A 16,218-nucleotide genomic window follows, 5' to 3' on the forward strand; every position below is an offset into this window, starting at 1 on the left:
CAGCAGGGTCTCTTCTGTATAACGTTTCCTTATCCAAAATACTGCAGTGACATTCCCTGTAATTTTTTATTACTCATTCCAATAACAGGTCATCTTAAGAGTCCTGTATTGTTATTTATCGTCGCTACCTCCACGAGTCGAAGGGGGGGGGGGGGGTAAACTTGCCTTTCATGGATGTGGTAGTCGTTTCTCAGGCTCCCTCTCCAGAATCAAACACTGATTCCCCGTTACCCGTAGTTTACAATGGTTTTGAGCTGACAATTACATCGAAAGTTGATAGGCCAGACATCACGGGGACGTGCCATCGGCCCCAGGTTAACTAGAGTCACCAAAGCGGCAGCAGGCCACCTCCCATAATGTTTTAGATGGTCATATCAGCAGGCCCTTGCTCCTAATGTTTTTGAGGGTCACCAGCAGGTCATCAATCATAATTTTTAAAGGATGTGTATGATGCCCTCTTTTATGTGTAACTAAGGGTGTATTGGAGTGCCTCTTCCTTGTAATTTTTGGCAGCACTTGCACTTTATATACAAGTTAGTATTCAGGAAAGAATGTTTTCTATAAATTTTTCCTCTAAAATCAATATTTTTTTCCTTTGTTATTGTCATTATGTAAAAGTGGTGTACTATTCGGACAACATAGTTTCAAGCAGCGACCAGCGAGTCCAAGATGCATCCATTCATCCTTCCCATGCTGTTATAAAACCATTTACCAACAATTTCTGACATTTTCTTATGAACAAGGTCCCCTCCCTCTTCATAGCAGGGGGTAACCTGGTTTAATGCTCGGGTTCTCCCATTGATTTCCATTATACTCGGGTGCTCAATATCACAATGTGTTTGGCCCGAGCTCCCGAGCACCTGAACACTATGGTGCTCAATCAACACTATTAATTGTCTCTCTGACTCATACCAATTTTTGGGTCTGTAATAACCTTGCTTATGATTGGGGTGCAAGTTCTGTGGTATAGCCATTTACGGGGTGTATTAATAGGAAAGATACGTACATCCTTGTAAATTTAAATGTTATTACATTTTTTGTAAAGTACAGGAAAAATTTATTTACAACATAATCAATCAAGATAACAGAGGAGAAGCAGGTCATCGAATATAAAGATTGACAGGTTTTCATTCGAATAAGCTAGTGCCCCCAAGTAAGGGTAAATTATGATGGAAAAGATAAACATACAAAAATCTCAAAGGTCAGTCCGCTTAAACAGACAACATTTTTACCCAAACCCTGTACCTTAAGACAAATTACTCAAGTACATAGAATAATCATATCAAACCTTATAACAAAATTCAACGATTCATAGAATAATGTATAGTTTCAATAGGGATCTCCCAATAGTAAGGGATCATCTGATTAAGATTCCTATATACATCTTAATTTAAGTGTTCTCAGATAATCTCCCACTATGTAGGATTGGTAAATTAATTTGGTGCAAAAAAACGTCAGAACATTAAGGTGCTAGGCAGGATTAAGGCCAGAGGAGAGGAAGAATGTAAAGGAGGATCCTAATACTAGGAAACCTGTTAGCTAATCTTCTTGTTCCTCCGTCTATACATGAAATGACAGATAATATCTGCTTATCCAGGACTAGAGGGGAGGGAAGAGTGGGGGAAAAGGAGGATTGGATGGAGAAAGGGAAAGAGAAAGGGGAGGACAGGGAAACAAACAAAAACAAACACATACAACAAAAACAAAAAAACATGTCACATGTATGTTAACCTTCCGTTGGAAGAAATCCTTACCAATGGAGACCCCGTTAGTCTAAGTATGCGTTAATCTTCTCTGAAGAAATGAAGTTGTTAATCTGACAAATAGCTTTGAAAAAATTAAATGGTCTTCTATAGGTAACTACAAAAAATACCTTGAGATCTGGTCAAAAAAGATACGTACATCCTATTAGCCTTTCTGTGTTGATTTTACATTATTTTTCTGTTTTGGTGGGAGGGGTCATAATTGCTGTTCAGGAGTGAAGATATATTGTACTACAGCCATTTACGAGGTGTATTAATAGGATAGATTAGGATAGTCCGTATTAGCCGTACCGAGTTGATCTTACATTGTTTAACTTTGTTTTGGGGGTGTATTAATAGAAAAAATAATTCTGTCATAAGCCCCAATAGCCGTTCTGCTTTGATTTGACTTGTTTAAAAAACTTTTTGGGTGTGTTAAAAGGAAAAAAAAGGGGGAAATATGTCATAATTGCCGTTCTGCTGTGAAGTTACGGTACATTGTACTACAGCCATTTACGGGGTGTATTAATAGGATAGATAATTACATCCTATTATGCGTTCTGCGTTGATTTTACATTGTTTTACTATTTTTTTGGGGTGTATTAATAGTAAAAAAAAAATATAATAAATAAATAAATATATATATATATATATATATATACAGTCATGTGAAAAAATTAGGACACCCTTTGAAAGCATGTGGTTTTTTGTAACATTTTTAATAAAAGGTTATTTCATCTCCGTTTCAACAATACAGAGAGATTAAAGTAATCCAACTAAACAAAGAAAACTGAAGAAAAGTCTTTTCAAGATCTTCTGTAAATGTCATTCTACAAAAATGCCTATTCTAACTGAGGAAAAAGATAGGACACCCTTGCCCCTAATAGCGAGTGTTACCTCCTTTGGCTGAAATAACTGCAGTGAGACGGTTCTTGTAGCCATCTACCAGTCTTCGACATCGGTCTGAGGAAATTTTACCCCACTCCTCAATGCAGAACTTTTTCAGCTGTGAGATGTTTGAGGGGTTTCTTGCACGTACAGCCCTTTTCAAGTCACCCCACAGCATCTCAATGGGATTCAAATCTGGACTTTGACTTGGCCATTCCAGGACTCTCCATTTCTTCTTTTTCAGCCAATCTTTGGTTGATTTACTAGTATGTTTTGGGTCATTGTCATGTTGCATGGTCCAGTTCCGCTTCAGCTTTAATTTTCTAACTGATGGTCTCACATGTTCTTCAAGCACCTTCTGATACACAGTAGAATTCATCGTGGATTCTATGATGGTGAGCTGACCAGGTCCTGCTGCAGCAAAGCAGCCCCAAACCATGACACTTCCACCTCCATGCTTCACAGTTGGTATGAGGTTCTTTTCTTGGAATGCTGTGTTTGGTTTACGCCAAACATGTCCTCTGCTGTTGTGTCCAAATAATTCAATTTTGGACTCATCTGTCCAAAGAACATTATTCCAGAAGTCCTGGTCTTTGTCAACTTTATCTCTGGCAAATGTCAGTCTGGCCTCGATGTTTCTCTTGGAAAGCAAAGGTTTCCTCCTTGCACACCTCCCATGCAAGTTAAACTTGTACAGTCTCTTTCTGATTGTAGAGGCATGTACTTCTACATCAACAGTAGCCAGAGCCTGCTGTAGTTCTCGAGATGACACTTTAGGGTTTTTGGAGACCTCTTTTAGCATCTTGCGGTCTGCTCTTGGGGTGAACTTGCTGGGGCGACCAGTCCTGGGCATGTTGGCAGTTGTTTTGAAAGCCCTCCACTTGTAGACTATCTTCCGGACAGTGGAATGGCTGATTTCAAAATCTTTTGAGATCTTTTTAAATCCCTTCCCAGACTCATAGGCTGCTACAATCTTTTTTCTGAAGTCCTCTGACAGCTCTTTTGCTCTCACCATGGTGCTCACTCTCACTTCAACAGTCAGGAGCACACCAAACTAAATGTCTGAGGTTTAAATAGGGCAAGCCTCATTCAACATGCAGAGTAACGATCTACTAATTATGTGCACCTGGTGTGATATACCTGTGTGAGATCTGAGCCAATTTAAGAGGGAATACATGTGAGGGTGTCCTATCTTTTTCCTCAGTTAGAATAGGCATTTTTGTAGAATGACATTTACAGAAGATCTTGAAAAGACTTTTCTTCAGTTTTCTTTGTTTAGTTGGATTACTTTAATCTCTCTGTATTGTTGAAACGGAGATGAAATAACCTTTTATTAAAAATGTTACAAAAAACCACATGCTTTCAAAGGGTGTCCTAATTTTTTCACATGACTGTATATATAGGTGGACATGGCTACGGACAAAGAGAACCTGGATCTCTAACTAATAACGACCTAACTGACCTATTCTGACTGAAAGGCTTGTGGGGTTCCCTTAGCCATGGCGTGGGTAGGTCTATAAGGGGGCATACCCTGGGGAAATATAAAAAGAAGTGAGGGTGGGTTGGGACACCTGGAGCGCACAGGTGACAGGTGAGGCCGTGCCTTCGTATTTATGAGGCCTTCGCCCCTCCCACAAATACAGGCTGACTTATCAGCCTTACCTTTTTGTGGTCATGGCTGCGGACAAAGAGAACCTGGATCCCTAACAAATAACAACCTAACTGACCTATCCTAACTAACGGCTTGCTGACCTGACTGGAAGGCTGGTGGGGTGCCCTTAGCCATGACGTGGGTAGGCCTATAAGGGGGCAAAAACCAAGCCATGTAGTATAGGGAATAACTTTATTGAGTATGTACAACTGAATCATAAAGCCAATCTGCGAAAAGTCTTGGATATTTCAGTGTGAGGATTCGGGATATATCAAGCAAAACACGAAGATTGCCAACGACCCATCTTGCGAATGATATGGCCTGGGACATTATGCCTTGAAGCCACGGATGCAGACCCAATGCGGAACGAGTGCCCAGAAATAGCTTTGGGATTGAAACCCAAGCCAGTCATCTAGGGTACGGATATGGGATATGAACTGAGATGAAGTGATGGCCCTGTCCCTGAATGGAAGCAATGAGCTGTCTGGGGCGGAGTCACCTAAACCCAACAATAATTTCTTAAAAACCTGAACTGGGCACCATTAATTGAATGTCTGGAAGTACTTGATCTCCATCAGTGGCCCAACTTGAGATGTTTTGGAAGAAGTGAGATATAATGAGAAATGGTCGTTGCGCCAAACTGACTCCTGGTTAAGCTGTTGGCTTTGGCGGAAATACTGGTGAATTCCCCTGGCCTCAAGAACTCGTAAAAACTGAGGTACATGGCCGCTTTGATGACTATACTGGAATAGTGCACGAAAGGATTAGCATCTAGGCAGGTGGAAAGTTTTCTGGAAAGTTCCCCTGATACCGGCTGTCTGCTTGGGACCGAACCCCCCGCTACTCCTCTGTACACCTCTGAGAGTGGCTTTGATTGCCTCGGACTAGGGTTGAGCGAACCCGCACTGTAAAGTTCGGGTTTGTACTGATTTATAGGATTTTTCGTAAAAGTTTGGGTTCGGTGTTCGGCGCTTTCTTGGCGCTTTTTGAAAGGCTGCAGAGCAGCCAATCAACAAGCGTTTAACTGTTTGACCTTATAAGCCATCACAGCCATGCCTACTAATGGCATGGCTGTGATTGGCTAGTGCAGCATGTGACCCAGCCTCTATATAAGCTGGAGTCATGTAGCGCTGCACGTCACTCTGCTGTTACAAGTGTAGGGAGAGGATGCGGCTGGTGATTTCAGGGATTGAATAGGAGAGAATATTTGGTTCAGAACGTGAATCTAACTAAGCGATCAACATACATTTAGTTGTGTGGGTGCAGGGCACAATCTTTTTACCCTGCCCTGAGCCCAGTGACCGAAAAAAAAGAAGTTTTATCTGTCTGTTAGGTGGACATCAGCGGCGACCATTTTATGCAAGCTCAGTGCATCAGCACTGCATCTGAGCTTTTGTGACATTGAAATCCAATCTTGGAAAACTGCACTAATCTGGTTGTAAAAAATCACCCTTTTTTGGCAATATACAACATCTGGTGCATTTGCAGGACTAGTCAGTGTGCAAATTAAGCTAGAAATGCAGCCATAATTTTATGGCTTTTTTAAAACACCCTTTTTGTGCAAAATACACTATTTTACATCTCTATCTGCATCTGGACGTGTGAAATTCAAATGTTATATACAGCTTTCATATTCTGTTAGTAAAAAAACACACTTTTTTGGCACTATACAACATCTGGATTAGTCAGTGTGCAATTTAAGGTAGAAATATAGCCATAATATCAGGGTTTTTAAAAACAATCTTTTTTTTTTTTTGCGAAAATCCATTATTATACAGATCTGCAAGTGTGAAATTCAAGTTCAATATATACAGCTTTCATATTCTGTTAGTAAAAAAACACTCTTTTGGCAATATATAACATCAAGATTAGTCAGTGTGCAATTTAAGCTAGGAATACAGCGATCATTTTCTGGATTTTTTAAAACAATCTTTTTGTGCAAAACACACTATTTTACATCCCTAGCTGCATCTGGACGTGCGAAATTCAAACGTTATATAATGCTTTCATATTCTGTTAGTAAAAAAACACACTTTTTTGGTAATATACATCTGGATTAGTCAGTGTGCAATTTAAGCTAGAAATACAGCCAACATTTTCTGGGTTTTTGAAAACAATCTTTTTGTGCAAAACACACTATTTTACATCTCTAGCTGCACCTGGGCGTGTGAAATTCAAACGTTATATACAGCTTTCATATTCTGTTAGTAAAAATACACACTTTTTGGGCAATATACAACATCTGGATTAGTCAGTGCAGCCCTTGCAGCATCAAGACGTTTGAAATTCCAGGGTTATATACTGCTGTCATATTCAGTTATTAAACAAACACCCGTTTGGGCAAAAAAATATATTTTGGCAGCCTTTGCTGCAGATGTCATTGTAAGATACACTCTTTATATACAGGGCGTTATATTTAGAGTTGAGCGGATATTTGGATGTTCGGATTCGACGGGTTCGGCCGAACTTCGGAAAAAAGTTAGAGTTTGGGACCTGAACTTGACCCAAACTTGACCCCGAACCTGAACCCCATTGAAGTCAATGGGGACCCGAACTTTTGAGCACTAAAATGGCTGTAAAAATGTAATGGAAAGGGCTAGAGTTCTGCAAATGGCATCAAAATGTGGTTAAGAGCATGGCAAGTGCTCTGCAAACAAATGTGGTGGTGGAAATGACTTAAAATAACATAAAATACGTAAAAATAAAAAATAATAATCTTAATCTAGGTCCATATGGAGTAGGAGGTTAAGGAGGCGGTGGATGTGGCTGTGTAGGTGAAAGTGGTGCTGGAGGAGGAGGTAGCCTACACTGCCTTTTGATTTTAAATGTTATTTTTTAAATTAGGGTACACCCCAAAACATTCAGAAATATAACCTGTGATAACCCCCTCCAGTCATGCTAAACACACATTCAGACAATACACTGGCTGCAGGGGTTAAAGGGCAAGCTCAGGCATTGTGCCCAATTTGGAGACCCAGAAGTTGCAGGGGCTGACCCCTGTCAGTCAGTTCGTGTAGGCATATGCACACTTGCTGCCCCACCATGTTGCACGTCCCTGTGATGTTCACGATCCAATTTGATATCTGCTCTATCAACTTTCGATGTTCTTTTATGCGCCTACCATGGTGATCACGGGTGGCGGGGAATCAGGGTTCCCGGCTAGAGAAGGAGCGTGAGAAAGAGAGACCACATCCAAGGGAGGATTCATTTTTTCAAATTTAAAATTAGAGTTGAAATATGGGAGAAATTATTAAAGCATAAAAGTGTGACAACCTTTCAAAGTTTAAGCATTGAATGAAAGGATGTGGTGCGCATTCATTACTGAATAATTTATTACATTTTATTCCCTGTCACCTATGCATAGCAGGTGTTTATTCACGTCTAAAATTGTATAATGTCAACCGTAGAATGTAACAGAAAAATTATTGAAATTTATTAAGCTGTCAACTAGGTAGAGGAGGGGTATATTACACCCAAAAATTGTTGAATTTCACCCAAAAATTTAACTGACAAATTTTTATTTTTTTCGGTCTACTAGGTATAGGAGTGGTACATCACACCCAAAAATTGGTGAATTTCACCAGAATATATAACTGACAATTTTTTATTTTTTTAACCTGTCTACTAGGTATAGCAGTGGCACTATACCCCTAAAAATTTGTTTATTTCGCCAGTAAATGTAACTGACAATTTATTTATTTTGTAACTGGCCTACTAGTTATAGCAGTGGTACATCACACCCAAAAATTGGTTAATTTCACTCGAAAAAGTAAATGACAATTTTATTTTTTGTTTAACCTGTCTACTAGGTATAGCAGTGGTACTATACAGCCAAAAATGTGTTAATTTCACCATAAAATGTAACTCACAATAGTTTTTTTTACCGATCCACTAGGTATAGCAGTGGTACTATACACCCAAAAATTGGTGAATTTCACCCGAAAATGTAAATTACAAAGTAGTGAAATTATATAAAATGAAACACGTAAAAAAAAAAATGGATTTATGAAGTGGACTTTCATATGGAGTAGGAGTTTGAGGAGGCGGTGAACGTAGCGGAGTAGGTGGATGCGGCGGTGGAGGGAGACGATATAGCCAACACAGGTTTTTTGTTTTAATTTAATTTTGTTAAATTAAGGTACACTCCAAAAGAGTGTGAAATATCCAAAATGCAAACGTGAGCAATTGTGCTGCAGTATAACAATGGTTGCTTAGTGCTGGTATACATTTCTATTCTGCACAAGGTACGGACAAGTCCTTAGGGATCCATGCCTGGTTCATTTTAATGAACGTGAGCTTGTCCACATTGGCTGTGAACAGGCGGCTGCGCTTGTCTGTGATGGCGCCCCCTGCCGTGCTAAACACACGTTCAGATAATACACTGGCTGATGGGCAGGCCAGCACCTCCAAGGCGTAAAGTGCAAGCTCAGACCATGTGCCCAATTTGGAGACCCAGAAGTTAAAGGGGGCAGACCCGTCATTCAGTACGTGTAGGCGTGCGCACACATACTGCTCCACTATGTTGGTGAAATGCTGCCTCCTGCACCTGGGGGTGCTGGTTGTTGTGGCGTGCTGACAAAGCTTTTCCATATTTCAGCCATGCTAACCCTGCCTTCTGAGGTTCTGGCAGTGCCCCAGCTGCATTGGTGACCTCTTCCTCGTCCTCTGCCTTCGCCTTATGCTTCCACTGTGCCCCCGCTGTCAGGTGGGAATGCCAACAGCAGCGCGTCTAACAGCGTGCGATTGTACTTGCGCATCTTATGATCAGTGACGGAATTAAGGACGGTACATTGTCCTTGTAATGGGGATCCAGCAGCGTGGTCACCCAGTAATCAGCACAAGTTAGAATGTGGGCAACTCGGCGGTCGTTGCAGAGACATTGCAGCATGTAATCGCTCATGTGTGCCAGGCTACCCAGAGGCAAAAAAAACTGTCTTCTGTGGGAGGTGTATGGTCTGTGTCCTCTGTATCCCCCCATCCACGCACCAGTGATGGCCATGAGCTGGTCTGGATGCCACCCTGCTGTGAACATGGTTCCTCCTCCTGCATCTCCTCCTCCTCATCTTCCGGCGCCTCATCCTCCAGAACTGTTCCCTGGCTGGACAATTGTGTACCTTGGGTTTGTGGGTGCAGGAACCCACCCTCGGAGCCACTTTGGAATGACTGGCCGGAAACCCTACGAAATGATCCATCTTCCTCCTCCTCATCCTGTGCCACATTCTCTTCCATCATCGACAGGAGAAATTTTTCAAGGAGGCATAGAAGTGGGATAGTAACGCTGAGAACGGCAATTTCGGCACTGGCCATGTTGGTGGAGTACTCAAAATAGCGCAACAAGGAACACAGGTCTCGCATGGAGGCCCAGTCATTGGTGGTGAAGTGGTGCTGTTCCGCCGAGCGACTCACCCGTGCGTGCTGCAGCTGAAACTCCGCTATCGCCTGCTGCTCACACAGTCTGGCCAGCATGTGCAAGGTGGAGTTTCACCTTGTGGGCACGTCGCATATGAGGCGGTGAGCGGGAAGGTCGAAGTTACGCTGCGGCGCTGACAGGCAAGCAGCAGCAGGGTGAGAACGCCGAAAGTGTGCACAGACGGCCCGCACTTTATGCAGCAGCTCTGACATGTCAGAGTAATTTTTAAGAAATCTCTGCACCACCAAATTCAGTACATGCGCCAGGCAAGGGATGTGTGTCAAACTGGCTAGTCCCAGAGCTGCTGCGAGATTTCGCTCATTATCGCACACCACCAGGCTGGGCTTTAGGCTGACTGGCACAAACTACTCAACGGTCTTTTGTTCAAGTCTCGTCCACTGCTCCTGCGCGGTGTGGGGTTTGTCCCCCAAAAAGATGAGTTTTAAAACTGCCTGCTGTCGTTTACCCCTGGCTGTGCTGAAGTTGGTGGTGAAGGTGTTACGCTGACCGGAAGAGGAGCTGGTAGAGGATGAGGAAGCAGAGTAGGAGGAAGACGCAAAAGGAGGCAAACTGAAGCGCCCTGCAATCCTCGGTGGTGGAAGGACAAGAAGGAGCCGGACTTAGGGCGCAGCATAGGGGGAGGCGAACATGACAGGGGGTGGTTTAAGGAGACCCCTCCCTGTGAGTAGTAGGGGATTGGTGCGTTTGACTTGGGTGGGGGGAGCCAGAGGGGTTAAAAGGGGGAGCGAGGCAGGGGAGAGGGGCCATTTTGGTGCGTACTGACCGCCATCCGGACGCACCATGGAAGCGATTCTGTCCCAGCTTAGAGCAGCGGCGGCCGAGAGGGTTGAGGACTGGCTGCAGGGTCGGGTCCAGGAGCTGCTGCAGGGGGTGGCAGAGGCTTCAGCTTTGTCTCTGCCGCGGACGTCCCGGCCGTGGCGGTCCGTCCCGCCGGCGCGCCTCAGTCCCGAGATGGAGCCCCCTAGGGCTCAGCGCCGAAGAAGGAGCCCCTCAAGGGACCCTTCACGCCTGGGGTCGACGGTATCTGTGCCTCCCCAGACGCCCAGGCGTGGGAGGAATCCTGCTCAGCGGCGGAGCTCTGCTGCAGGCTGTGCCAGGCCTGCCCGGCGTGACGGTCGGCGTGTGGAGGCGGGACCCGGTACGGCAGGACCAGTCCATGGAGCGGGGACTGGGACCTCTCAGCGGGGGAGCAGTGGAGAACATGGCGGAGCTGCTGCAGGCCACGCGACAGGAGGCAGCAGGCTCCCGGCGGTGACTTCCAGCAGCGCAGAGGGGGAGGGGCCGGCCCTCCTTGAAGAACTTGCCAGCAGCAGTGGATCCTCGGTTGCTGGGGAGGTGCGACGCCTGGAGGAAGATGCCCCTGGAGGATCAGCGCAGAGATCATCTCGTCCGGATGCAGGACTTGCGGCTGGTGGGGTCACAGCACCCACGCAGCCAGGTGAGACACCTTGGGCACCGTTAGTACAGTTGGGGGCTAGTTTGACTGGGGGTGGGGGTGTGGGTGGGGGGCCCATCTTGATTTGAGTAGAGGCTTAGGGCAGTGCTGGGCGGTTTGGCGGGTCTGGCGGCTGGCTGGGGGGCCTGTCACAGCTTCCGGTTTGGGGGGAGTTCGGGGGTCCCAGTGGGGTTCAGAGCGGGGGGGTGCAGTATCGGACGTGCGGGCGTCCAGCGTGTCAGTGCAGACTCAGGCCGGCGGAGTGGGGGAGGCGGGGGAGTCGCGGTTAGACGACCGGGCTAAAGGGGAGGTATATGTTTGTTTTGAGGAGCCGCTGGGGGCACACCTGAAACAGGAGGTGAGGGATCGGATTTGGAAGGGGGAGTATGTGGATATTTTTTCCCTGCTCCCCCTTGAGAAGTTTAATCTTGATAGGGTAAGGAACGACGAGGGCAAAAGAGAGGAGGAGGAAAAGCGGAGACATCGGTTAATACCGCAGACGTTTGCAAACTGGTTGCAGGCGTTTGCGATACTGGCCAGTGTTATAGGGGAAAAGGAGCCGAAATGTTGTTCCGCTCTTTTTTGTTACTTGGACGCGATAGGGGAGGCCCATTGGGTGTATGGGGGGCTGGCTTGGCTGCGCTACGATGAGCAGTTCTGGCAGCGGAAGGCGGTGCAGCAAGGGATCCGGTGGGACCACAAGGACATTGTGTTGTGGTTGAAAGTAACAGCGCCGGTTAGGGTGGGACAGTCCTTTCGGGGGGAGGTGGGGGGAGGAGGCCAGTCAGGTTTTGCGACAGCATCCGCAAAGGGGCTGTGCTTCCTGTTTAATGAAGGGGGATGCAAGTTCGGGGCAAAGTGCAAGTTTAAGCACGAATGCTCAACTTGCGGTGGGGCTCACGGAGCGGCGAGATGTTTTAGAGGGGGGAAGCAAAGGGGGGGGGGATAACTCTGGAAAAGGGGGAGACGTCGGTGCGGCTGGCAAGGATGGTTCCGTACCTCGATAGGTATCCGGATAGGGGGGCGGCGGAGCTGATGAAGGAGGGGTTTGCGTCGGGTTTTCGGATTCCGTTTGTTTCGTTCGATGCTGTGTTGGTTAGAAAGAACTTGCGGTCAGCGATGGAGCGCCCGGGGGTGGTCACGGAGAAATTGGAGAAGGAGGTTAGGTTAGGCAGGATGGCGGGCCCATTTTTGGAACCACCTTTAGCGGCTTTGCGTTTGTCGCCCTTGGGGGTGGTTCCGAAAAAGGAAGTGAATAAATTCCGTCTGATTCACCATTTGTCCTTCCCTAAGGGAACGTCGGTCAATGATTGTATCGACCCGGCGATGTGTTCCGTGGTCTATACGTCGTTTGATGCGGCAGTGGCATTGGTGAAGAGGTGTGGGCGGGGAGCTCTAATGGCGAAAACTGACATTGAGGTGGCGTTTAGACTTTTGCCAGTACATCCGGATAGCCTGCATTTGTTGGGGTGTTTTTGGAACGGGGTTTTTTTCGTGGACCATTGTTTACCGATGGGGTGCTCCTTGTCGTGCGCATACTTTGAGGCGTTTAGTTCTTTTTTGGAATGGGCTGTGCGGGACGCGTCGGGGTGTGAATCTGTCATTCACTATCTGGACGATTTCCTTTGTGTGGGTCCGACCCAGTCCCGGGTGTGTTCCGTTTTGTTGAGGCGTTTGGGGTTCCATTGGCGGGGGAGAAGACGGTGGGTCGGCTACGGAATTGAGCTTCTTAGGGATAGTAATCGATTCTGGGAGGATGGAGTGTAGGCTGCCGTTGGAAAAGGACCTTAGGCAGGAAGTGGCAAGGGCGGGGAGGTTGTCAAAAATCAAATTGAGGGAATTGCAGTCTCTTCTGGGGAAGCTTAATTTTGCATGTCGGGTGATGCCTATGGGGAGGATTTTCTGTAGGAGGCTGGCGGGTGCCACGGGAGGGGTTCGGGCTCCTCATCATTTTGTGAGGTTGGGGCGGGAGTTGAAGGCTGACCTGGGGGTGTGGGGTAGGTTTTTGGAACAGTATAATAGACGTTCCTTGTTCATGGAGGATGTTAGCTCGTTTGATTTTGAATTGTTTTCTGATGCGGCGGGGGGTTGTGGGTACGGGGTCTATTTGGGTGGCCAGTGGTGTGCGGGTATGTGGCCGGACAGTTGGATCGTTAGGGGATGGGTGCGCAACCTGGCGTTATTGGAGCTGTTTCCGGTTGTGGTGGCGGTGATGTTGTGGGGGAACCTTTTTCGTAACAGGACGGTTCGGTTCCACTGCGACAATTTGGGGGTTGTGCAAGCAATTAACAGTTTGTCGGCTTCTTCACCATTGGTTGTGCGGCTTCTGCAGAAGTTGGTGCTGGAATGCCTGCTGCTTAATGCATGGGTTGTGGCGGCTCATGTGCCCGGGGTGGATAACTGTATTGCTGACGCCCTCTCTCGTTCGCAGTGGGACCATTTCCGCTAGCTGGCTCCTGGTGCAGCGGAAGTGGGCTTGGGGTGTCTGGCGGGGATTTGGGAAATCCTGGAGCAGCAGTGATGGGCTTGATCCGTTCCTCCTTGGCGCCTGTGACGTGGGATAAGTATGCATGAGCTTGGCGGGTGTGGGAAGAGTTGAAGGTGAGGTTGGGTGTGGGGGACAGGGAGGAATTGTAGATTCCCCTCTTGTTGTTTATTGGGCACTGTAGGGAGGATGGTTGGTCTGTAACCAAAATGAATGGTTGGATCGCGGGAGTGGCTTTTGGGTTTCGTGTGCGGGGCATGGGCGACGTTACGAAGGCTTTCTTGGTGAGGAGGGCATTGAAGGTGTGGCGTAGGGTGGGTGCGGGGAAGGATTCTCGTCCGCCCGGTGTCGTTCTTTCTGTTGTTGCAGTTAGGTAGGACGTTGGCGGATGTGTGCACATTGCTGTGGGAGGATCGTTTGTTCCGCTTGGCGTTCTCGCTGGCGTTTTTTGGAGCATTGAGATTGGGAGAGCTTGTCTGCCCGGCAACGGATAGGTTGGGGGGGCTGTTGCGTGACGATGTGGACGTTTTTACGGATCGGATGGAGCTAGTGTTGCGGCGGACCAAGACCGATGTGGAGGGTAGAGGTAGGCGGGTGGTGTTATATAGTGTCCCGGATTGTGAAATGTGTCCTGTGCGTTGCTTGCGAGATTATGGTGGTGAAGGGGGGAGGGTGGTGACCCCCCTTTTGGTGCATGCTGACGGTTCCTTTTTGTCAAGGTTCCAGTTTACGGCAGTGTTCAGACGGTGCTTAGTTCAGTTGGGTTTGGGGGGTGTGGGTTATGCTAGTCATTTTTTCCGGATAGGGGCGGCAACAGAGGCCGCCAGATGGGGTTTGGGGGAGGAGGTCATCAAGAAGATCGGGAGGTGAGAATCAGTGCGGTTCAGGTCTTATGTGCGCCTGGAGGGGCTTGGGGGGTGGTGACTTTGTTGGGCGGTAATCTTCGTGTTGGGTGTGGGGGAGGTGGCTAATTGATTGTGGTTCTGTCATGTCTTTGTTTTCGTTACAGGTTCCGGTCCGGTGTTGGTTTGGGTGCTAGGGCACTCCTACGTTTTCTGGGGAGCACTCCGGGCGGCAGTTCGGCCTGACGGTCAGCAGCTGGGTTTTGAGCAGGAAGCGGCGGTGGTAAGGTGGATTGGAAGGCAAGGCATGATGTGGAAAGGAATGTTGCCGGAATTCCACTGGTTTGTGAAGCAGGATAGGGCTCCGGACGTACTTGTATTGCACGTGGGGGGCAATGATCTTTGTGCACGTCCTTCACGGGAGTTGGTGAGGGATGTTAAATTTGATATGCTCAGATTGTGGTCCCTCTACCCGGGCATGGTGATGGTCTGGTCGGACATGGTGCCGCGGATGGCTTGGAGTCTCCACCAAACAGAATGACAGCATTTCAAAGGCCAGTAATTTTGAAATGCTGGCAATAAGGGCCAGGGATCATGGATGGGTAGGGGGGTACTTCTTCTTCCTCTTCAGTGTTTGGGAGACGGAGACCTGAACGCTTCCATGGGACATTGTGGAGATGCTTGGTGACCCAGATGGTGGTGTAGCTGGCAGATCCTCTGTTTGCAGGGTGGCAGGTGGCACTGTCACTCCAGAGGTGGATGAAGAGGCCAATATTGCAGCAGAAGAGGAAGCAGGAGGAGCCAGAGACCTTTCTTGGTATTTGAGGTGTCTACACCACTGCAGCTCATGCTTTGCACTTAGATGCCTGGTCAAACAGGTTCCGCTCAGGTTGAGAACGTTTATGCCTTGCTTCAGTCTCTGATTGCACAGCGTGCAAACCACGGGTGTCTTGTCGTCAGAACATTGTCTGAAGAATTGCCACGCCAGGGAACTCCTTGGAGCTGGCTTTGGTGTCCTCGGTCCCTTGCTGCGGTGGGCAGTAGGAGGCATACTGTCTAGAGGACGGCCGCTCCGCTTTTACACCCTGCTCCCTCTTCTGCTGTGCTGGTGGCTCTGTGCAACCACCGCCTCTTCCTCCGAACTACATAGGTCACTCGCATGACCTTGATTCCATGTGGGGTCGAGGACCTCATCGTCCTCCACATCATCTTCCACCATGTCTTCACCCCTGCCTTTCTTGTCGGTCTGCATACTTTCGAAAGCCCCAGCAGTTGGCACCTGTGTTTCGTCATCATCCAAGACGGGCTGCAATAGTCCTCCCATGTACATCATTGAAAGATAAGTTGTTGGGCATCGGTGATTTAATCTCTACCACTTCTGGGGCAGGGCTAGGTGGATGGCCCTGGGAAATCCTGCTAACAGAGTCATCAAAAAGCAGAAGAGACCGCTGCATGACTTGGGGCTCAGACTGCTTGGCTGATTTGCAAGGGGGTGAGGTGAAAGAATGATGGACATCGGCTGCAGGTGCCAAATGTGGTCTTTCAGCAGGAGACTGGGTGGGAGACAATGTGAAGGAACTGGATCCACTGTCAGCAACCCAATCCTCCACCCCACATAGAATCAGGCCTCAACCTTCGTAGAGCAGCATTAGGCCTGACTAAATACCGCTTGCAGGTTTTGTTGCCTACTCGCACTTGAGGAAGGGGTTTCACTTGTGCGTGTAGCAGGCACATATCGACCATG

The sequence above is a fragment of the Bufo gargarizans genome, chromosome 3 (genome assembly GCF_014858855.1).
Source record: "Bufo gargarizans isolate SCDJY-AF-19 chromosome 3, ASM1485885v1, whole genome shotgun sequence".
In the NCBI taxonomy this organism is placed as follows: domain Eukaryota; kingdom Metazoa; phylum Chordata; class Amphibia; order Anura; family Bufonidae; genus Bufo; species Bufo gargarizans.